Source organism: Chelonoidis abingdonii, chromosome 8 (assembly GCF_003597395.2).
Source record: "Chelonoidis abingdonii isolate Lonesome George chromosome 8, CheloAbing_2.0, whole genome shotgun sequence".
Lineage (NCBI taxonomy): Eukaryota > Metazoa > Chordata > Testudines > Testudinidae > Chelonoidis > Chelonoidis abingdonii.
Genome location: NC_133776.1, coordinates 61,640,486 through 61,662,804, shown reverse-complemented (window position 1 = coordinate 61,662,804; position 22,319 = coordinate 61,640,486). Strand labels below are relative to the sequence as shown.

The following is a 22,319-nucleotide window of genomic DNA, read 5'->3' as shown; positions in this document are numbered from 1 at the left end:
CAAGGTCAGCTCCCAGACTGCTGCACTGAGCACCACAGTGTGCGGAGGAGGTGATCAGCCCTCTGTTGGAGAAACAAGTGGTTCAGGACTATTATAGAAAAGCTGGACAAAGCACAAGTCCATGGTAGCAGATGCACTGCACTGAGGGTGCTAAAGAGTTGGTGTGATGTGATTGCAGAGCCATTGGCCATTATCTTGAAAAATCATGGGGATCAGGGATGAGCTGGAAAAAAAGACTAATTGTAGTGCCCATCTTAAAAAAGGAAGAAGGGAGAATCCGGGGAACTTATAGCCAGTCAGCCTCACCTCAGTGCCTGGAAAAATCATTGGAGCAGGTCTCCAAGGAATCAATTTGTGAAAGCACTTCGAGGAGACGGGAAATGATCAAGAATTAGTCAGCATGGATTCACCAAGGGAAGTCATTCCTGACTAAACCTAATTGCTTCTTACGATTAGATAAACTGGCTCTGTGGAGTGAGGGAAAGCAGTGGATGTGTTATCCTTGACGTTAGCAAAGCTTTTTGATTATGGTCTCCACAGTATTCTTGCCATCAAGTTAAAGAAGCATGGGGCTGGAATTGAATGGGGGATAGAAAAGCTGGCTAGATCATTCGGGCTCAAGCGTAGGCATCAATGAGCTCCATATCTATTGGCAGCCCAGTTTTTATCAAGCAGAGTGCCCCAGGGGTCGGTCCTGGGGCCAGTTTTGCTTCAAGTATGCTCATTAATGATCTGAGGATTGCGTATGGACTGCACCCTCAGCAAGTTTGCAGATGACACTATACAGGGAGGAGTGGAAGATATGCTGGGGGGTAGGATAGGTAATACAGAGAGAACCTAGACAAATTTAGAGGACTTGGGGCCAAAAGAAATCTGATGAGGTTCAGCAAAGACAAGTTGCAAGTCCTGCACTTAGGAAGGTAAGAATCCATTGCACTGCTGCAGACGAGGGACTGAGTGGCTAAAGCAGCAGTTCTGCCAGAAAGGGGTTATGGTGGAGGGCAAGAAGCTGGATATGAGTTCAACAGTGTGCCCTTGTTGCCAAGAAGACTAAACGCATTTGGGCTGTATAGTAGGAGCATTGCCAGCAGGACCAAGAAGACGTGATTCATCCCCTCTATTCACCACTGGTTAGGCCTCATCTGGAGTACAGTAGTCTAGTTTTGGGCCTCACACTTACAAAGGATGTGAAAATTGGAAAGAGTCCAGCAGAGGGCAACAAAAATGATTAGGGCCTTGCGGGCCAACAAATAACTTAGGAGGAAAGTTGAGGGCAGGGCCGGCTTTATGAAACTGCAGAGGCCTGATTCAAATACCTGGCGGTGGTCCAGGCGTGCCGCCGAAGACCTGGAGCAGACCCCCTACCCCGCCGCCGAAATGCTGCCAAAAACCCGTAGTTGTACCCCCCAGCCGCTGAAATGTCGCCCAAGTCCCGGTCGTCCGAGTAAAAAAAAATTTAAAAATTTAAGAAAAAGGCGCCTAAGCACGGGGCCCTCTTAGGCCGCCTGGTTCTGATTCCTGGGAATCAGAGGAATCTGCCTAAAGCCCGGCCCTGCTGGAGGCGAACTGGGATTATTTAGTCTGCAGAAGAGAAGAATGGAGGGGGATTTTTTGATAGCTGGCTTTTCAACTACCTGAAAAAAAAAAAAAGGGGGGGGGTCCAAAGAGGATGAATCTAGACCAGGTGGGCAAACTTTTTGGCCTGAGGCCACATCGGGTTTTCTGAAAATTGGCAGGGACGAGGCTTTAGGTAGGTGTGCCTCCTCTAAACAGCAAATAGGGTGGGTGGTCGCGCCTGCCCACCACCCTTCTGCTTCTCCGTCCCAGATGGGCCCCCTGCCTCTGCGTCACCTCCCCTGTCCGCCCTGACCGCCTCCGGATCTCCGTCCCTGACTGCCTCCCACAGCACAACGACCAACCCCTCCTCTCATTCCTGACTGCCACCCAGGAACCCGGCCCCATTCAACCCCCATTCCTGTTTCATCTCATTGACCTCTCATGGAACCCCCTGCCCCGACTGCCCTTCCAGCCCTATCCACCCCCCTGCCTTCCTGCTGCCCTGGACCTCTTGTCCCCATTCAACCCCGGCTCCCCCCCACCCTTCTGAATCGTCTCCGACCCCTATTCCAAACCCACCCCTGGACACCACCCAAACTCCCTGTTGTCACCTTTGCTCGCCTGTCCCCTTACCGCGCAGCCCAGGCACTAGGGACAGGCAAGCTGGGTCCACTTGGCTGGAGCCAGCCACACACCCCGCATCACAGCACCAGGTCCAGGCTGTGACTCATGAGCGCGCTGCAGGCAAGGAACTCCACAGCCGTACCGCTCAGAGAACTGCGCCGTTACTCAGTGAGTGGAGGCCTGCAGAGGGGAAAACCAGCAGGGGAGGGGACCAGAGGTTAAACCTCCTGCGGCCAGCAGACTCAGGGCCGGCAGGAGATCCTATGGCCCGGATGTGGCCTGTGGGCCGTAGTTTGTCACACTCTTCTTGATCTAGACTGTTCAGTGTAGCAAGATGATACCTAGAACAAGGCAGTAAGTTGATACTCAAGTTGCAGTGGGCGAGGTTTAAGTTGGATATTAGGAAAAAGTTTTTTACTAGGAGGGTGGTGAAGCACTGGAATGGGTTACCTAGGAAGGTGGTGGAATCTCCTTCCTTAGAGGTTTTTAAGGTCAGGCTTGACAAAGCCCTGGCTGGGATGATTTAGTTGGGGACTGGTCCTGCTTTGAGCGGGGGTTGGACTAGATGACCTCCTGAGGTCCCTTCCAACCCTGATATTCTAGGATTCTATGTTCTGCACTGATCCTCATGGCATTTTACATGTAGGTACAAGACAATATCCCTGCCCAAAGGAGCTTATGATCCAAGTTAAGACATGACAGTGTGAATTTTACAAATGGGCGCTTGCAGAGAAAACAAGGGCTGGCATCTCAGAACACCCTGGCAAGGCAGGCAGGCAAGCGTTATACCCATTTTATAGCTGGATAAAGAGGTTAAATGCCTTCCCCAAAGCCACACAGAACATCAGTACAGAGCCAAGGCAAAACCCAGATAGATGGCCAATGAGGGGTCACTGGCCCTCACTCCCCTCTGCCTCCAATTTCAAAACAACAACAAAAAAGCAGGTAAATACCAGAACTGCGCCAATTATCACTGTGTTTATTTGACCAGATCTTCTGTCCCCAGGCTCTCATCTCTGTCTCTTTTCAGACCACTAGCTCTCAAAGGCAGCGACTGTCTCTTCTATGGCACTTGGTTTTCTTCACACACAACACAGTGGCTTTTGGATGCTACAGTAATACCGAATGAATGAGAACCACTACGAGCATGGAATCCTGACACTTAGCCCTGAGGTCTAACCACTAGGGAACACAAGCACAAATAAAGAAGGTTAGATTTCATTGGCATCATTTGGGGTGCGAGAAACCCAACACAACCCCGAACTCTATCCCCTTGGCATTACAAGTCTTTAATTACATGATCACATGCCAGATAATTCAACCACATACCATTTTTCTCTCCACTTATACTTCTACACATACAGCAGTTTGTTAGGCCTGGTCTATACTATGAGTTTAGGTCAAATTTAATAGCGTTAAATCGAATTAACCCTGCACCCATCCACACAACAAAGCCATTTACTTCAACATAAAGGGCTCTTAAAATTGATTTCTGTACTCCTCCCCGATGAGGGGAGTAGCGCCGAAATCAATATTACAATTTCGAATTAGGGTTAGTTTGGCCGCAATTCGACAGTATTGGCCTCTGGAAGCTATCCCACAGTGCATCATTGTAACCGCTCTGGACAGCAATCTGAACTCGGATGCACTGGCCAGGTAGACAGGAAAAGTCCTGTGAACTTTTGAATTTCCTTTCCTGTTTGTCCAGCGTGGAGAGCACAGGTGACCACGCAGAGCTCATCATCACGGGTAACCATGCAGTCCAAGAATCGAAAAAGAGCACCAGCATGGACCGTACAGGAGGTACCAGATCTGATCGCTATATGGGGAGAGGATTCCATGCTAGCAGAACTACATTCCAAAAGACAAAATGCCAAAACATTTGAAAAAAATTTTCAAGTGCATGATGGAGAGAGGCCACAATAGGGACCCACTACAGTGCCGCGTGAAAGTTAAGGAGCTCAGACAAGTGTACTAGAAAACCAAAGAAGCAAACGGTCAGAGCCACAGACATGCCGCTTCTACGCTGAGCTGCATGCAATTCTAGGGGGCACCGCCACCACTATCCCACCTCTGACCGTGGATTCTGAGGAGGGTGTAATCTCAGCCATGGCTGAGGATTCTGCAGATGGGGAAGATGAGAAGTGGGAGGAGGAGGACGAGCTTGCGGAGAGCACACAGCTCTCCCCAACAGCCAGGATCTTTTTCTCAGCCTGAATGAAGTACCCTCCCAACACTCCCAAGGCAGTATTTCAGACCAAGAAGCCATGGAAGGGACCTCTGGTGAGTGTACCTTTGTAGATATAAAACATGGTTTAAAAGCAAGCATTTTTTAAATGATTAATTTGCCCTGAGGACTTGGGATGCATTCGCAGCCAGTATAGCTACTGGAAAAGTCTGTTAACGTGTCTGCGGATGGAGCAGAAATCCTCCAGGGACATCTCCATGAAGCTCTCCTGGAGGTACTCCAAAAGCCTTTGCAGGTGGTTTCTGGGCAGTGCAGCCTTATTCCATCCTCCATGGTAGGACACTTGACCATCCCATGCTAATAGCAAGTAATCTGGTATCACTGCATGACAAAGCCTGGCAGCGTATGGTCCTGGTGTTTGCTGGCATTCAAGCAACATCTGTTCTTTATCTCACTGTGTTCTCCTCAGGACAGTGATATCGTTCATGGTAACCTGATTGAAATACGGGAATTTAATTAAGGGGACAGAGGTGTCCATTCCTACTGGGCTGTTTGCCTGTGGCTGAAAAGAAATCCTTCCCTGCAGTTAGCCAAGTGGAGGGGTGGGGCATTGACGCCGAGTTTTTCGCGTTTGGCTAACAGGGATCTTCCCTGATACTAGCCACGTGGTGGGGAGAGGGATAAAGTGATCTTCCCAGAGACTTGGATTGGGGGCGGGGGGGGGCAGATAGTTTAGTTTCTGCTGCTGCACGTTAACACAAAAACCGCAGCACTCAACAGGCTTTGCTTGGTATGTGGAAAAGGAGGTGCTGTTTTTTCGAAGGCTGCGGAAGCCGAAAGACAATGGCTTACCATGGCCGCATGAAAGCCGAATTCTGTTGCCCAGACCTGCGTCTGTGATTTTTAACATCAAAGCCACAAGCATTCAATATTAAGATGCAAAACGCAACCTTGTACCGAAATCACATGTGCTATGTAATGTGAATAGTGTTGTTCACCATGAAAGAATATAAGCATTGTTCTGTAAAATGTAACTTTTTAAATAGTTTTCCCTTTTTTCCCTCCCTCCCACAGCTGCAAATTTTTCAAGCCTCCCTCCTCCATCTCGAAGGCTATTTCAGATAAGGCGGCGAAAAAAATGGACTCAAATACGAAATGTTCTCTGAAATCATGGAATCGACCCGCAGTGAAAGAGCTCATCTGAATGAGTGAAAGGACACGGTATCAAAGTACAGGAAAGATGCCAGTGAACGTAAGGACAGGAGGGACCAATGTGAGGACAAGAGGGACCAACGTGAGAAGAGGAAGACACTTGAGATGAGAGGTGGTGACAGGAAGATCAGAGGAGGCAGGATGCAACGCTGGGGCTGCTGCATGAGCAAACAGACATGCTCCGGTGTCTGGTGGACCTTCAGGAATGGCAGCAGGATCACAGAGTGCCGCTGCAGCCCGTATATAACTGCCCTCCCCCTCACCATATTCCATAGCCTCCTCACCCAGATGTGTAAGAACGCCAGGGGGAGGGAGGGGGAATTTCCGTGCACCTCTCACTCCACCACAGTGGACAGCACAAGCAAAAGGCTGTCATTAATTTGAACTTTTTAGTGGCCTTTTCCTTTCCTCCTATCCTCCTCCCAAACCCCACCCAGGCTAGCTTGTCAGTTCTCACTCTCTTTTTATAATCAATTAATAAAGAATACACAATTTTAAACGATAGAGACTTTATTTCCTTTGAAAGCAAGTTGTGATCGAAGGTGGAGGGTGAGTTGCTTACAGAGAATGAGTCAATCAAGGGGGCGGGTTTTCATCAAGGAGTAACAAACAGAACTTTCACATCGTAGCCTGGACAGTCATGAAACTGGTTTTCAAAGCTTCTCTGATGCACAGCACTTCCTGGTGTGTTCTTCTAATCGCCCTGGTGTCTGGCTGTGTGTAATTAGCGGCCAGGCGATTTCCCTCAGCCTCCCACCCCACCATAAATGTCTCCCCCTTACTCTCACAGAGATTGTGGAGCACACAGCAAGCAGCTATAACAATGGAGACATTGGTTTGGCTGAGGTCTGAGCAAGTCAGTAATGTGCGCCAGCGACCCTTTAAACGTCCAAATGCACATTCTACCACCATTCTGCACTTGCTCAGCCTGTAGCTGAACAGCTCCTGACTACTGACTTCAAGAGCCAGGGCATTCAGGGATAGGCCGGGTCCCCAAGGATAACTATAGCCATTTCAACATCCCGGCAGGTTCACCAAGGATAACTATAGCATTTCAACATCCACAATTGGTGGTATTTTCTGGTCTATGGAAGTAAATCCTTTGCTGTTAGCCGGTTTAGAACAGATTAGCGTTCCTGAAGACACGAAGCGTCATGAACCGCTTCCTGGCCATCCCACGGGTTGTGATATTGGTGAAAACATCCGTGTAAGGAGGCGCCCTTGGGTCCCGCGTTGTTTGTCTGTTGCTGAGGAGGACGAGCCAGACTGGCTTAACACATCCCATTTGAATCCACCAGTACTTGCGTATGCGAGCGCGATGCGTGAAAGTAACCCTTGCAGTTTATGTACTGGCTGCCATTGTGCTCTGGTTGCAAGATAGGGGGATATGGGTTTCCGCTATCGCTTTTTTTTTTTTTTTTTTGTTTTTTTTTTTTTTTTTTTTTTTTGTTTTTTTTTTTTTTTTTTTTTTCTTTTTCATTTCTTTTAAGGGAGGGAAGCCCATGGCAGCAGAAGCCACCCACGAAGAAGGACCGGCACAGGGCGCCAGAGGCACGACCGGGGGGAAGCAGCAGCGCAGGAGGCGGGGCGACGGGCAGCACAAGCACCCGCACAGCAGAGGGGCCCACGCAACGGAGGCCAGGGACCGGGAGCGGGCGGGCGGGAAAGCGGCACAGCGAGCACCACGCACGGCGCAACGGGAGGCGGCTATCAGCGGGGAGGAGGGCGCTGGCAGGGCAGGGGAAAGCAAGGCACAAAAGGGCCAACGGAAGGGCCCGGACAACAGGCGAAAGGGTCGCAGGCCACGGGAAAGACCAGACGGCAACACGACAGGACCCACCAAGGCGGGGCGGGGGGCCCCAGGCCAGACAGCGCAGGCCACATGGCGTAGAACCGGCTCCAGGAAGAGCAAGGAGCTGCAAATGCCATGGCCGCACAGGGTGAGAGAAGGGGGGGCCAGGGCCCTCAGCACCCGCAGCGCCACACGGCCGTAGCGCGCCGCCGCCCCCCCCCCGCCCCCCCCCCCCCCCCACCCCCCCCCCCCCCCCCCCCCCCCCCCCCCCCCCCCCCCCCCCCCCCCCCCCCCCCCCCCGCCCCCCCCCCCCCGCCCCCCCCCCTCCCCCCCCCCCCCCCCCCCCCCCCCCCCCCCCCCCCCCCCCCCCCCCCCCCCCCCCCCCCCCCCCCCCCCCCCCCCCCCCCCCCCCCCCCCCCCCCCCACCCCCCCCCCCCCCCCCCCCCCCCCCCCCCCCCCCCCCCCCCCCCCCCCCCCCCCCCCCCCCCCTCCCCCCCCCCCCCCCCCCCCCCCCCCCCCCCCCCCCCCCCCCCCCCCCCCCCCCCCCCCCCCCCCCCCCCCCCCCCCCCCCCCCCCCCCCCCCCACCCCCCGGGCTGCTCTCATCTTGGTATTATGGCGTTTCAGGGCAGGGGAAAGCAAGTCACAAAGTTCCATGAAAGTGCCCTTACACATGCGAAAGTTTCGCAGCCACTGGGAATTATCCCAGACCTGCAACACTACATGATCCCCACCAGTCTGTGCTTGTTTCCCAGGCCCAGAATCGGCATTCCATGGCTATAACCTTCCCCATTAAGAGCATGATCTCCAAAGTGCCAGGGCCCACAGTTTGAGAGAATTGTGTCCATGTCCTCATCACTCTCATCGCCACACTGCCTTAGCCGTCTCCTCCTCACCTGTTTTTTTAGGTCCCAGTTCAGCATAGACTGCACGATAATGCGCGAGGTGTTTACAATGTTCATGACTGCTGTCTTGAGCTGAGCAGGCTCCATGCTTGCTGTGGTATGGCGTCTGCACAATTCACCCAGGAAAAAAGGCGCAAAACGGTTGTCTGCCCTTGCTCGCATGGAGGGATGGGGAGGATGTAGTCAGAACCACCAGCGACAATGTTTTTTGCCCCATCAGGGATTGGGATGTCAACCCAGAATTCCAATGGGCAGGGGAGACTGTGGGAACTATGGGATAGCTATGGGATAGCTACCCACAGTGCAACACTCCAGAAGACAACACTAGCCTCAGTACATGGATGCACACCGCCGAATTAATGTGCTTAGTGTGGCCGCATGCACTTGACTTGATACAATCGGTTGCCAAAAATTGAATTCTGTAAATTCGGAGTAATCCCGTAGTGCAGACATATCCTTAGATTTTGCCATTCTTGAGTACTTACATTCATTGCCCTGATGGGTCAGGCTACCTTTACCAGCTGACACAACTGGGAGCAATTTTCTTTTAAGGTCTGGCCTGGAATAGTTTTGTCAGCAGACACAGGCTACAGCTTCTCTCTTCATCTAGCAGCAGCAGCACAGCCTTCCTTAGGTGAAATTCCAGACATGAGGCAGTTAACTACAATGTTAATTTACATACACACAGCACAGCTTTCCCCTGCGACCCAACAGGAGCGGAAGGGATGGCTCAGTGATTGGTCATCTCTGTGATGAGATGTACTGTGGGATAATGCCTAGTATATATTACACTGGGGTTTTCCTTTAATGAGTAGAAAGAAATATAAAAGCTACGTATCTTGCATTTTGAGTATGTTGCATGGAGCAGTAGAAGATCAGTGGATATCACAGAGCTTGGAACCTGCTCACGAGAAAAAGAGCATTATATCCACAGGCATATTCTCCCCTTGAGAGCGACTGTGCCTTTATTCTCTACAGAAAGCACCATGTGTGCAATGGCACAGTATACAACTGCTCAACTGTAATACACATGCATTAATCCTGAGGAAACTATCGGGAGCTGGGGGCACTTTTCTCAGATCACACAACTACATGAGAACCCGCCAGCAGCAAAGGGCTTAATGAAATGTGTGTGAAAGGCAGGAGTTTAAATCAATTCAGTCTCTCAACATCCAGAATATGGATCTCCCATTATGGCCACCGCATCAATGGCGTGGCTGTGCTCAGGGGAGAGATTGGGAAGGGAGGCAAAGACCCTCGGTGGCATGGGGCATAATATTTTCATAATGCCTTTCATCTGAGGATCTCGAAGTACTTCACAGATATTACTGATGGAGCCTCAAAAACCCTCTGTGGGTTAGCTTGCATGCTACAGTGACGGGGCCTTATAGGCAGCTGGGTAGGTCATGGGAACACTGAGCAACAAAAAATTAAGTGACGTGCCCAGGGCCACAAACTGCTGGGCACAGACACAAACAGAACCAGGTCTACTGACTCCTAGTACCCTGGTCTCAGCACTAGATCACACTCCCTCTACAGAGAGAAGATGGGAGAATGAGGTGAGAAAAAAGAGGCAGAAAGAATGAATCAGATAAACAGGAAGCAGCAAAATAAAGAATTTGTTTGCAGATATGCAATGAATAACATGCTCCCAAGACACTCATAAATCTGTGTGGTTTGGTGACATTAACAAACCATTCTGATTTTTCTCCCAAGGTTTGCCACATCACCATAGCCCCACAATGGTATTCCAGCGGCTGGGTGTACATTACCCCTTATATTTGCTTTGGGAAGCTGCAAAAACAGCCGATAGGAGCACAGAGATTGCTGAAATAAACATTACCTCACTTCTAATCACCTAGCTAAACGGACTAGTTATAATCACCTCCTAACGACTGAAAGGATAATGTTGATTGATAATTATTCATTAGATGAAGTGCTGATTAAATGACTTGAGGAGTCATGGGGGGATAATCGGAATTAAAGGAGGATGCGCTATTATGTCCTCCTGGAAATGAGAGAACATGTCAAATGCCAGGACCTGGAGCAATAAAGGTGACACTGGTAGGGATCCCAGGACCACACATCAGGTTCGGTTGCCCCTCACACTAATAGAGGCTCTTTTCATTAAGGTTTTCAAATTTCATTTCAACCCACTTGTAATGGTGGATGTTAAATACAGCACAGACATTGCCGCCTGAAGCAAAAGCGATGATTGCGCTCTCTGGCCAAGGGGCTGAGAGGGGACACAGGACCTACCTCCTGTAGCTTAAAATGCTGCAGACACAGCTGAGCCAGTACGAATTTGAGACTGTTTCTGACATTCCCGGAGATGCTTGCTGAAAGGCCAGCACAAAGGAATGTGCTGTGAGGATGGGGACAGGGCAGCAAGGAAGGCCTTACACAACTGAGGGTGAGCAGGGGACACAAAGGGAGCAGCAAACTATGCTGGCTGTGCAGACAAAAAGGAGTGAGAAGGGAGAGCAGAGATATGTGCCAGGACAGAGCCGTGCCCGGCACTGAGGGTCAGAAGCTGAGAGTTGATGGATGGATCTCAAGGGAGGTGAAGAGCCATCAGAGGAACAGAAGGTGATTTGAGTAGCAGCATTTGGGATGGGATGGGGGAGAGATGAGAGATGAGTTGAGGAGCAGGGTGGCCAGGACGAGCAGTTTGTTTTAGTGGAGGCGAGAGGTGGCCAAGCCATTTGGGACGGGCGGGGATCAGGGTTAGTGGTGGTGCAGGAGAGCGACAGCACATGGCATAGACAGTGCATGGAAGGAGATTAGGGAGACCAGACAGCACGTATGAAAAATCAGGATGGGGCGGGGGTGGTGGTAGATAGGCACCTATATAAGACAAAGCCCCAAATATTGGAACTGTCCCTATAAAATCGGGACATGAGGTCACCCTAAAAGAGACAGGACACTGAGACTGTGCACTGGGTGATGAGAGGACAAGAGAGGCTTGAAGGATGTTGAAGAAGTTTGAGCTCAGCATGTGTCAGAGGTCTGAGTCCACACAGGAGAGGAGAGGGAGACTGGACTTCACAACTAAAGAGGCCCTGAAAACATACAAGGAAGCACCAGAAAGAAGGAAACTGAAGACAGAACCCAGAGAAGCCAACAGAGAGGGGAAGACGGAAGAGGAGATCCAAGGAATAGCCAAGACTTAGAGCACAGGAGCAAGGAGAGATCAAGGGAGGAAGCCCCACAGTAGGCAGGAAGAGAGCCCATGGACCTGAGCAGGAGGCGGCCCTGGGAGGATGTTTTCAGGGGAGGTGAGGATTTCAGAGCAGAGGAGATCAGGGCATCAGCAGAAAGTCAGGAGCTGAAAGGCAAAGGGGAGGAGCAGCAGCTGGAGAGCCAGGTGGGGTCAAGGAATGGGACTTGGGGTCTATGTGAGCACGTGACCCAGAGAAGTCAGAAGCGACTGGAGTCAGGGCTTAGGAGCTGAGAAAAAACATTTGGGGATCCAGGAGTGGGCGTCTGGCTGGAGGAGAGCAGAATCAGAAAGCTCTTTGCATATGTTGTCTTGAAGAAATGGCCACAGTCCTGAGGAGAGAGGGAGGAGGGGAAGCAAGTTTGTGAGGCAAAGCTAGAGAACTATTGGGCTCAGGAGACAGCCCAAGCAAGGCCCGGCTACTGGCATAGTTAAGAGCTGCGGTGCTCATCACAAATTGCGCTGGAACAGCAACACTGCAAGCAAAGGAGCAGTGTAGTAGTTAGAGTGGGGCGCAGAGAGGGGCAGAGCTAGGTCCTACACACACAGTCCCAGACCTTCCCTTTCTAATAATGCATGTGCAAAAGCTTCCAGCACCCGGGAGCAAGACAGAACCACCAGCAGCCAGGGAAAACCTCCAAGTAAAGCCAGAGCACATTTCTGGAGGAAAAACAAGCAGAGCAGACAAAGGCATCTTTGAGGGGAACTAAAACAATGTACTCGAGCACTCACTCCCCATCCATCATAATGTAAAGCACAGACTGGGAGAAATCAGGGCCAGTTTGCTAAGTAAACTGAATTCTTTCTGGCTCTTTCTCCACAGGATCTTGCAAGATGGAGAGTGAATTGCAGATTGGTGTGTCAGCATAGAGCACCAGAGGGCCCAGATTCTCATGCTGCAGCACTCAAATCCCTGGATAAACATTTCAAAGGTACCTGGGGCTTTCAGTATGTCAGACTCTGGATTCAACTTGCAAGGGCATAGGAAGGTGGGAACACAAAGTGCCAGGGCTAAAACAGGGAAACAGAGAAGTTACCTTACAGCATGCATGTTCCATAAATGAGCTTTCAGTGTTTACATATAAAGTTTAGGAGAGAGACAAATGTGTGTGAATGATACTTCAGGGAATATTATGCCGGAAGAATTCCAGAAACTTAAAGCTGGCACTTTAAAGTATGTGTCAGATGCGTTCAGATAAATAAAATGCTTTTATGCAGACTGTGCCAATAAATCTCAGTAACAACTCGCAGTTTCTGGATTTCTTCTGCCTCAGCATCTTAACCATCCTGCTGTCACCCTGGGCTGCATCAAAAACTTCAGCAACAAAAGCCAGTTCATAAGGCCATCATTTCACTAACACTCTGTGCTTCCAGAGGCTACAGCCCACTTTCTGGTGGGGGACATTTTTTCAAAGTTGTTCCCACCTCTCCCCAAAGTTTCACACCACTGTGCAGTGGTGCACGTCCTCAAACCTCCATCCTCCCAGGCAACTGCATTTTATTGGGCAGGAGGAAGGGAGGAAAGTAAGTCCTCTAAGATAGTGATAAATGTTTGCAAAGCTGAAGCGCTCAAAATCCAGGCTAAGTGCCTTTCTAACACAAATATAGCAGCCTTGGGCTTGTGCCTGGGAACCAGACAGCAAGCGTGAGGAGCCTGGGCCAGGCAGCAGCCGTCTGCATGAGATCTTAGGAGATATCTACACAGCCGCTGGGAGGTGCAATGTAGGCACACCCAAGCTAGCCTCGATCCAGCCAACCACAACAGCACAGGCAGTGGGATGAGGTAGTCACCCGAGTACAATCCCACCCGGAACCCGAGAAACATACTCAGTAAGCTGGCCTGTGTGGCTGCAACTACTGTTAGCGAACTAGCTCTGGTTCACCTACACAGGCTGTCCCAACTGTAGTGGAGACATACCCTGTAATGCACCTCCATTGTGGGCTGGCCCAAAGCCTCTGCAATACCTTGAAGAGGCCACCAAATGTGCAGCACTGGTGGTAGGTTTCCAGAACATGCCAAGGGGCAGCACAAGCCAGAATACTGCCCATAAGTCACTTTGGGACAATGTTGGAAACTATTATTCCATTAGTTATGATTTTTCCCTGCGTCGCACAGAAGATCCCTACACTCTCCCCTCGAGCTCTCTAGGGAGAAGGATGCAGATGCCTTTGGAACAATTATTTCTCTGTTACCTCAGCACTGCACTGGCCCTCTGGAGATTCACCGTTCACCCGCAGAGCAGGGGCGGCACAGCCAAAACTGTTGCATTTCTCCCATGCCACTCTCCCTTCCCTCTTCTCCTGTGGTCCCTCCCTGGTAGGGTTGGAGTTCACTCCCCAGGGCCCGTTCACCCCATTGCCTCTGTTGAAACTGCATACAAGAGGGACAATCAGTGCCAGCCGCAGTGAAGTTTTCTGCGATGTGAGCACTGGATTGTTCCAGGGTGGCTGCCCCATGTGAATGAAGAAGATCCAGCTCCCCTGCCACAATGGGTACTCCCTGCTTGGCCAATTAAAAGGGCAGGGCAGCACTTGGGGCCTATAAAGTGGGTCCCAGTAAGCCGGAGCAGATGGGCATAGCCAAGAAGGGCAGGTGAGAGTTGCCAGAGACCGGGGGAGACCTGGAAGCCAGCAGAAGCTGGTTCCTGGGAGAACACTGAAGCCAAGAAAGCAGCAGTCGGGGGTTGCCTGCTGGCTCTATGCCAGAATCAAGGGCCAGGGAGGGCTGGAGAGAGCAGTGCAGGGGCACATCCACTGACATGTCCAGGGCTAGACTAACCACTTTCCTGGACCCAAAGGAACCATGACAGGGCTGAGGGAGCGAGGGATGCTCCCAGCAGAGAGGCTGTGGGATTGCCACAGGGAAGAGTGGGGCAGGACTCCAGTTGGAAGGGCAAAGGAGCTAGTGCATAGTGAGGGGTACCAGAGCTGCATTTGATGTTTTGACTGGACTATGGTGTTGGGGCTTATTATGGGGACATGGGCGTGTGCTTTTGTTATAAATTAAACCCATACAGTCTATTGGCATTCAGAAGGAAGGGAGGGATAGCTCAGTGGTTTGAGCACGGGCCTGCTAAACCCAGGGTTGGGCATTCAATCCTTAAAGGGGGCCACTTAGGGATCTGGGGCAAAAATCAGTACTTGGTCCTCCTAGTGAAGGCAGGGGGCTGGACTCAGTGACCTTTTGGGGTCCCTTCCAGCTCTGTGAGATAGGTATATCTCCATATTTTTTTTTTGAAAGACTAATTGGACTGTTTCAGGGACTGATTCAGTTGGGAATTGGACCTCCTGAGGTCCCTTCCAACCCTGATAGTCTATGATTCTCTATGATTCTATGAAGGCACTCCTGGCAGGCAGCCCTACGGCAAGGATCCAGCCACGTCTCAATGGCATTGCCTACACACCAGACAAGGAGAATTTCTGGCCAAAAACCACCTTGCCTCTATTTACCCATCTGCTGGCTGGCTTCATCCAGGAGCCTCAGCTCCAGGCCCCTAAGCTATCTAGCTCCATTTTAACCTATCAAGGAGTGGGGTTTCCAGCTGGGAGCTAAGCACATTGGGTGACCAGTCATTCACTAATTAACTAGTTTTAACTGGTTTGTTTTGCAACCTAAAGAAATTGTATTGGTATCCCCAAGTCATCTTGAGCCATTTATTCTGGTTATTCTAACCAGTCCCTGCACAATACTGAACATAGCCCTGGTTACTGTCATTACCATATGGCAGAAAGGACACAGGAGGGGACTGAGCTCTTCCGCAGGGCACTGCCCCTGGACCTTCCTGATCGACTCCCCGTCTTTTGTATGGACAGAGGAGCAGCAGGTTTAGGCCCTGTGGAAGGTGTCTCTCCCCACCTCTTGATCCATCCCTGTGAAGAGCCATGAAACCCTTAAGGCGAAAACCACTCCCCATATGCTAAGTGAACACAGTGTCCACACCCCGCTGCAGGGTGTTGCGTGACACAGAGGCCCCCTCTACAGCCTGCTCAATGGACGGCAGGTGCTCCCAGCACCGAGCTCTCTAAGCTTCTGTTTTAGGGCGTCCTGTTAATGCTCACGCACTGCAGGGAACAGATTATGCTTTTCTAGGCTGCAGAAATAACAGGTGCAAATACCCTCAGCCCCACAGTGAGAGAGAAGCCAGTAGTCCATAGGGGCAGTTCAATACACGGTACAAGAGGAACCCTCTCCTTCCCCTAGGGTTTCCCTGGTTGCCAGAAATGCTGCTGGCCTCCTGCCAGCGACAAGCACCCAGATGCTCCCCTGCCTGTCCTGGCTCTTGGGCTGCTTAGTGCCCAGCCTTCCCTGCACCGACAGCTGCCAGGCTGTGCTCTCCAGTCACCTGCTCACGGGCAACATCTGGCTTCTCCTGAGCCTAGGCCCCTATGACCTGGTTGTGCTGTGGGGCTTATGGCGTCCTCCTCTGGCAGGATGTTAAGTTGCTGGGTAACAGCATCCAGTGCCTTCTGAATGGCCTGTGGGTGACTGGCAAGGCTAACGCCAGCCCATCAGGGCTTGTCTTCACAGGGCAACTACCTGAGTTCGGACACGTTCCCTAACGTGTCCTGCAGTGCCTAACACTGCCTCAGCTCCTTGCGGTTAACTGCAGTGCACCCATGTCATAGCTTTCCTACTCATATCTGAACCTTAGAGTTCAGAAAATAAGATGCTAGCATGAAACCTCCAAGCTTAATTACCAGCTTAGATCTGATAGCGCTGTCACCAGCCAGGAATTTCAGTGCCTGACTCACTCTGGTCTCCCCAAAACCTTCCCTGGGGGTGGATGTTTAAATTGATTTCTTTTTGAATAAGGCTGTATTTCATTTTGTTTTCTTTTAAGCCAATGACCCTGTATATTGTCACCTTTGATACAGAGACCTTTTATGTCTTTTTCTTTCTTTTTATATAAGCTTTTTTTTAAAACTTGTTGGATTTTCTTTTCTAGTTGAGGCTCAGGGATAGGAATCTCTGTGCCAGGATTACTGTCTCTCTCAGGAAAGACTGGGAGGGGAAAAAAAGAGAGGGGGAAGGTGAATTGTCCTCTCTGTTTGTAATTCAAGGAGTTTAAGTACAGTAATCTTCCAGGGTAACCCAGCGAGGGGAAGCCTGGGAGGAGGTAAAGAGGGGAAGGGAAGTGGGTTATTTCCCTTTGTTGTGAGACTCGGGGCATCTGAGTCTGGGTCATTCAGAAACTACACATGTAAATAAAAAAACAAATAAAAACCTATATTGTCTATTCTACTTACCTGTACTTACAACTTGGGAAACAGAAGATTAGAAGCCTGGAGATAGAGAGATCACTCTCAGAGCCGAGAGAGCACAGAGACACAGACAAAGGACACACACACCAAAAATTCCCTCCCTGAGCTTTGAAAAATCCGGTTTCCTGATTGGTCCTCTGGTCAGGTGTTTGGTTCCCTTGTTAACCTTTACAGGTAAAAGAAACATTAACCCTTAGCTATCTGTTTATGACACGCCCCCCAAATCACAGACAGTGGGAACGTCACTGGCGGTGATTTCTTCCTAGAACTTTAGACTAACCAGATTAATACAACACATGCACCTTTACATATACTACTAAGTATGTAAACTACAAGACTTTACATTTTAAGGACAATTTTTAACCAGTGTATTCTGGGAAACCTCTCACAGGAGTGCATCAGCTACTTTGTTAGAAGCCCTGAAATGTGTTGAATTTCAAAATCAAAATCTTGGAGAGCTAAACTCCAACGAAGAAGTTTTTTGTTGTTCCCTTGGCAGTATGAAGCCACTTTAGCGCAGCATGGTCAGTTTGTAGCTGGAACCGCCGTCCCCAAACGTATGGGCGTAGCTTTTCAGGGCGTACACAATGGCATAGCATTCCTTTTCACTGACTGACCAGTGACTTTCCCTCTCAGACAGTTTCTTGCTGAGAAACACGACAGGATGGAAGTTGTGATCCGGTCCTTCCTGCATGAGAACTGCTCCTATACCACGCTCAGATGCATCGGTGGTTACTAGGAATGGTTTGTCAAAGTCTGGGCCCTTAGCACAGGGGGTCAGACATGAGCGTCGCCTTAAGTTGGGTAAAGGCCTTCTGACACTCATCAGTCCACTTAACTGTATTTGGCTGGGTCTTTTTGGTCAGGTCGGTCAGTGGGGGGCAGCGATTTGGCTGTAGTGTGGTACAAATCGCCTGTAATACCCGGCCAAGCCTAAGAAGGATTGGACCTGTTTCTTTGACTTTGGGACAGGCCACTTTTTTGGATAGCATCCACCTTGGCCTGTAGGGGGTTTATGGTTCCTCGACCCACCTGGTGTCCCAGGTAAGTCACTCTGTTTTGGCCTATTTGACACTTTTTGGCCTTAACAGTTAGTCCGGCCTGCCTGATGCGCTCAAAGACCTTTTCCAGGTGTACTAGGTGTTTCGGGCCAGGAGTCTGAAAAAATGGCCACATCATCGAGGTAGGCAACTGCATATTTCTCCCAGTCCTGCTAGTAGACCATCTACCAGCCTCTGGAAGGTGGCGGGTGCATTTCGCAGCCCGAAAGGAAGTACATTAAATTCATACACCCCCCGCATGGGTGACGAATGCTGACCTTTCTTGGCAGGTTCATCTAGCGGTACTTGCCAGTACCCCTTGGTTAAGTCTATTGTAGAGATGAACTGGGCACGTCCAACTTTTCCAATAGCTCATCGGTGCGTGGCATTGGATAGTTGTCTGGACGAGTTACCGCATTTAGCTTACGGTAGTCCACGCAAAAGCGTATTTCCCCATCTGGTTTGGGTACCAGAACCACTGGAGATGCCCATGCACTGGTAGATGAGCGTTATACCCATCTGTAGCATGTTCTGGATCTCCCGTTCTATAGCAGCTTGGGCGTGAGGAGACACCCGGTAGGGTGGTGTTCTAATTGGGTGAGCATTACCTGTGTCAATGGAGTGGTATGCCTGTTCAGTCCGTCCTGGGGTGGCTGAGAACAATGGGGCGAAGCTAGTGCACAGCTCCTTGATTTGTCGCCGCTGCAGACGTTCCAGGGTGGTTGAGAGGTTCACCTCTTCCACGCCACCGTCTTTTTTCCTTCGTAGTAGACACCGTCAGGCCACTCAGCGTCATCTCCTCCCTGGACTGTAAACTGACAAACCTGTAAGTCTCTGGAATAAAAGGGCTTGAGAGAATTAACATGGTACACTCGGGTTTTAGTGAGGAATTGGGAAATGCTATGAGGTAGTTAACAGCTCCCAGGCGCTCTTGGACCGTGAATGGCCCTTCCATGATGCTTCCATCTTATGGGCCTGTTGCGCCTTTAAGACCATAACCTGGTCTCCTACCTTGAAAGGAACGCTCTCTGGTATGTTTATCATACCAGGCCTTTTGCTCTTCCTGAGTATCCTTTAGGTTTTCTTTAGCAAGGGCTAAAGAGTGTCGGAGGGTGCTTTGTAGGTTGCTTACAAAGTCCAGAATGTTAGTTCCTGGAGAGGGTGTAAAACCCCTCCCATTGTTGCTTCACCACTGTAATGGCCCCTTAACCTCGTGGCCATACACAAGTTCAAATGGTGAAAACCCTAAACTGGGATGTGGTACAGCCCTGTAGGCAAAAGCAACTGCTGCAACACTAGGTCCCAGTCATTGGAGTGTTCGTTGACAAATTTACGTATCATGGCCCCCAAAGTTCCATTAAACCTTTCGACCAGGCCATTGGTTTGATGGTGGTAAGGGGTGGCAACCAAGTGATTCACCCCATGAGTTTCCCACAGGTCTTTCATGGTTCCTGCCAGGAAATTAGATCCTGAATCTGTAAGGATATCGGAGGGCCAACCTACCCTGGCAAAAATGTCTGTTAGGGCCTGGCACACAGCTTTAGCCCTGGTGTTGCCTAGAGCTACTGCTTCCGGCCATCGGTAGCAAAGTCCACGAAAGTCAGTACGTACTGCTTTCCTCTGGGCGTCTTTCTTGGAAAGGACCCAGAATATCCACAGCTACTCGCTGAAATGGGACCTCAATTATGGGGAGTGGCTGGAGAGGGGCCTTGACCAGATCTTGGGGCTTTCCCACTCTTTGGCACACCTCACAAGACCGGACATACTGGGCAACGTCCTTGCCCATCCCCTCCCAGTGGAAGGACTTCCCCAATCTGTCTTTGGTTCTGTTCACCCCAGCATGGCCACTGGGATGATCATGGGCTAAGCTTAAGAGCTTCCCCCGGTACTTAGTTGGAACCACCAACTGTTTTTGCGGCTGCCATTCTTCCTGGTGTCCACCAGAAAGAATTTCCTTGTATAAAAGTCCTTGGTCTATAACAAACCGGATCGGTTAGAAGAGCTGAGAGGCGGTGGGTGCTCCGTGCCGCCGCCCAAGCTTTCTGAAGGCTGTCATCTGCTTCCTGCTCAGTCTGGAACTGTTCCCTTGAGGCTGGAGACACCAGTTCTTCCTCAGACTGTGGACTTGGGCTTGGTCCCTCTGGAAGCGATGTAGGTGATGGGTTGTTTCCGTTGCTGGTGAACCGCTCTCCGCTGGTGCACCTGGTGGTATTTCAGGCTCTGGCTGAGCCTTTTCGGGTATGGTTGTCTGTTGCTTCTGCCAGTTCAGGCTCGCTGGCGCCCTCTGGCGTTGAGGTTGAAGATGTGGTTGCAATTGCTGCTGGTGCTGGTTGCTGTTCCAGTTCCGGGCCTGGGACTGGAGGTGCTGTGGCTGTTTCAGTTGTGGCAGGGGATCCGGGTCCACTACCTCTGTCTGGGTCTCTGGTAACACAGACGGGTTCCCTGTGGACGGCTCAGGAACAGGAATGGGTCTGGAAGCTTGCCTGGTTGGCTGCGTGTAACCATTCCCACTCTCTTGGCCCGCTTCACCTGGTTGGCCAAGTCTTCCCCCAGTAGCATGGGGATGGAATAATTGTCATAGACTGCAAAAGTCCACATTCCTGACCAGCCTTTGTACTGGACAGGCAGTTCAGCTGTAGGCAAGTCTACAGCTTGTGACATGAAGGGGTAAATGGTCACTTTGGCCTTTGGGTTGATGAGTTTGGGATCCACGAAGGATTGGTGGATAGCTGACACTTGTGCCCCCGTGTCTCTCCACGCGGTAACCTTCTTTCCGCCCACTCTCAAATTTTCCCTTCGCTCCAAGGGGATTTGAGAGGTATCTGGGCCTGGGATCTTTGGTGTGATGGGTGGTGTAATGACTTGCACCCGGTTGGGGTTCTTTGGGCAGTTGGCCTTTATATGTCCCAGTTCATTACACTTAAAGCATCTTCCAGCTGACGGGTCACTGGGTCGAGGTGAGTTACTGGAGACTGGTGAGGTGGAAGATAGGGTGTCTGTGGCTTTCCTTGGGTTGTAGGTGGGGTCTTGGGTTGCCCTCGGTTGTAGGGTTTATTGTCGGTGTGCCCCCTGGGGTATTCATTCCCCTTGACAGTAGCTTTCTTGCTTTCTGCCACTTCCATCCATTTGGCTCCAATCTCCCCCGCCTCGGTGAGATTTTTGGGTTTTCCATCTTGTATGTACCGTGTTATGTCCTCAGGAACACCATCCAAGAACTGCTCCATTTGTATGAGGAGGTGCAGTTCGTCCAGGGATTTAACATTGGTTCCTGATATCCAGGCCTCATAATTCTTTCCAACGTAGTAGGCGTGTCTGGGAAATGACACATCTGGTTTCCACTTTTGGGTTCTGAAACGCCGACGGGCATGATCCGGGGTTATCCCCATTCTGAATCTGGCCTTGGTTGAAACAGTTTATAATCGTTCATTCTGTCCTTTGGCATTTCAGCCGCCACCTCTGCTAAGGGTCCACTGAGCTGTGACCTCAGCTCTACCATGTACTGGTCTTCAGAGATGCTGTACCCAATGGCAGCTCTTTCAAAATTTTCTAAGAAGGCCTCAGTGTCATCACCTGCCTTGTAGGTGGGAAATTTCTTGTGCTGTGGAACAGTATTGGCGAAGGGTTGTTAGGATTGGCTGGGTTCTGTTGCTTAGCCTGTTCTAACTCCAGTTCATGCTGCGATTCTCTGTTTTTCCCTCTCTTCACTTTCTTGTTGGTGTTTCTCTCCTCTTGGAGTTTTCTGTCTTCTGTGGGCTGCATCTTTGTTCTTGTTGTTTTCTTTTTTATGGTGGGCTGCCTCTTTTCTGCTTGTTCTCTTTGTAGGCTGCCATTTGATTTGTTCTTCTTTTTTTTACAGCTCCATCCTCTTTTTGTTTTTTTTTGTCGCCTGTGCTCTGCTTCTTTGATTTGTTTCTCTGCATCCTTGTTTTGCTCTTTCTTTGTTTCAGGGTTCCTGGTAGTCATGGTTCCTGTTTCTTGTGTTGGGGTGCCCTCTGGTGTTTATTGTCTGAACTGCTGGCTCTCTCTTGTGCTGTCCTGGGGTTTGCCTAGCAACAGTGCCTTTTTTTTTTCTCTAGCTAATCTTTTCACATGTAAATTAAACCAAAAAAAACCACTTTATTTGCATGTGTGTTTTGCTGCTGGGTACTTGACTCACAATTGGAGTTCTATTGTTTAACAAAAAGACCCTTTGTCAAACCTTAATGGTTCCTTGCTTAATATGCAAGCCAAACTGAGCAACTGAGAGAAACAGAAAAAAAAAAAAATTTCTCTCTGGCTCCTTTTAAAACCAAACCCTTTCTCTCTGCTTAAAAGCCCTAGCAGAGAAAAAAAAAATAATATTCCTACTGGCTTTTGGATTCTTATCTTTATCCCACCACTGCCACCATGTCATAGCTTTCCTTACTCCAATCTGAACCTTAGAGTTCAGAAAATGGATGCTAGCATGAAACCTCCAAGCTTAATTACCAGCTTAGATCTGATAGCGCTGCCACCAGCCAGGAATTCCAGTGTCTGGCTCAC

At 50.4% G+C, this 22,319-nt stretch overlaps 1 protein-coding gene and 1 pseudogene across 2 annotated transcripts in view; one reads left to right on the top strand and one right to left on the bottom strand.

Annotated features, from left to right (window-relative positions):
- The window catches only part of MID2 (midline 2), a 416,243-nt gene that overhangs the window by 384,429 nt on the left and 9,495 nt on the right, over window positions 1–22,319 (bottom strand). The window lies entirely within an intron of this gene.
- Window positions 746–12,366, top strand: LOC116820962 (uncharacterized; annotated as a pseudogene).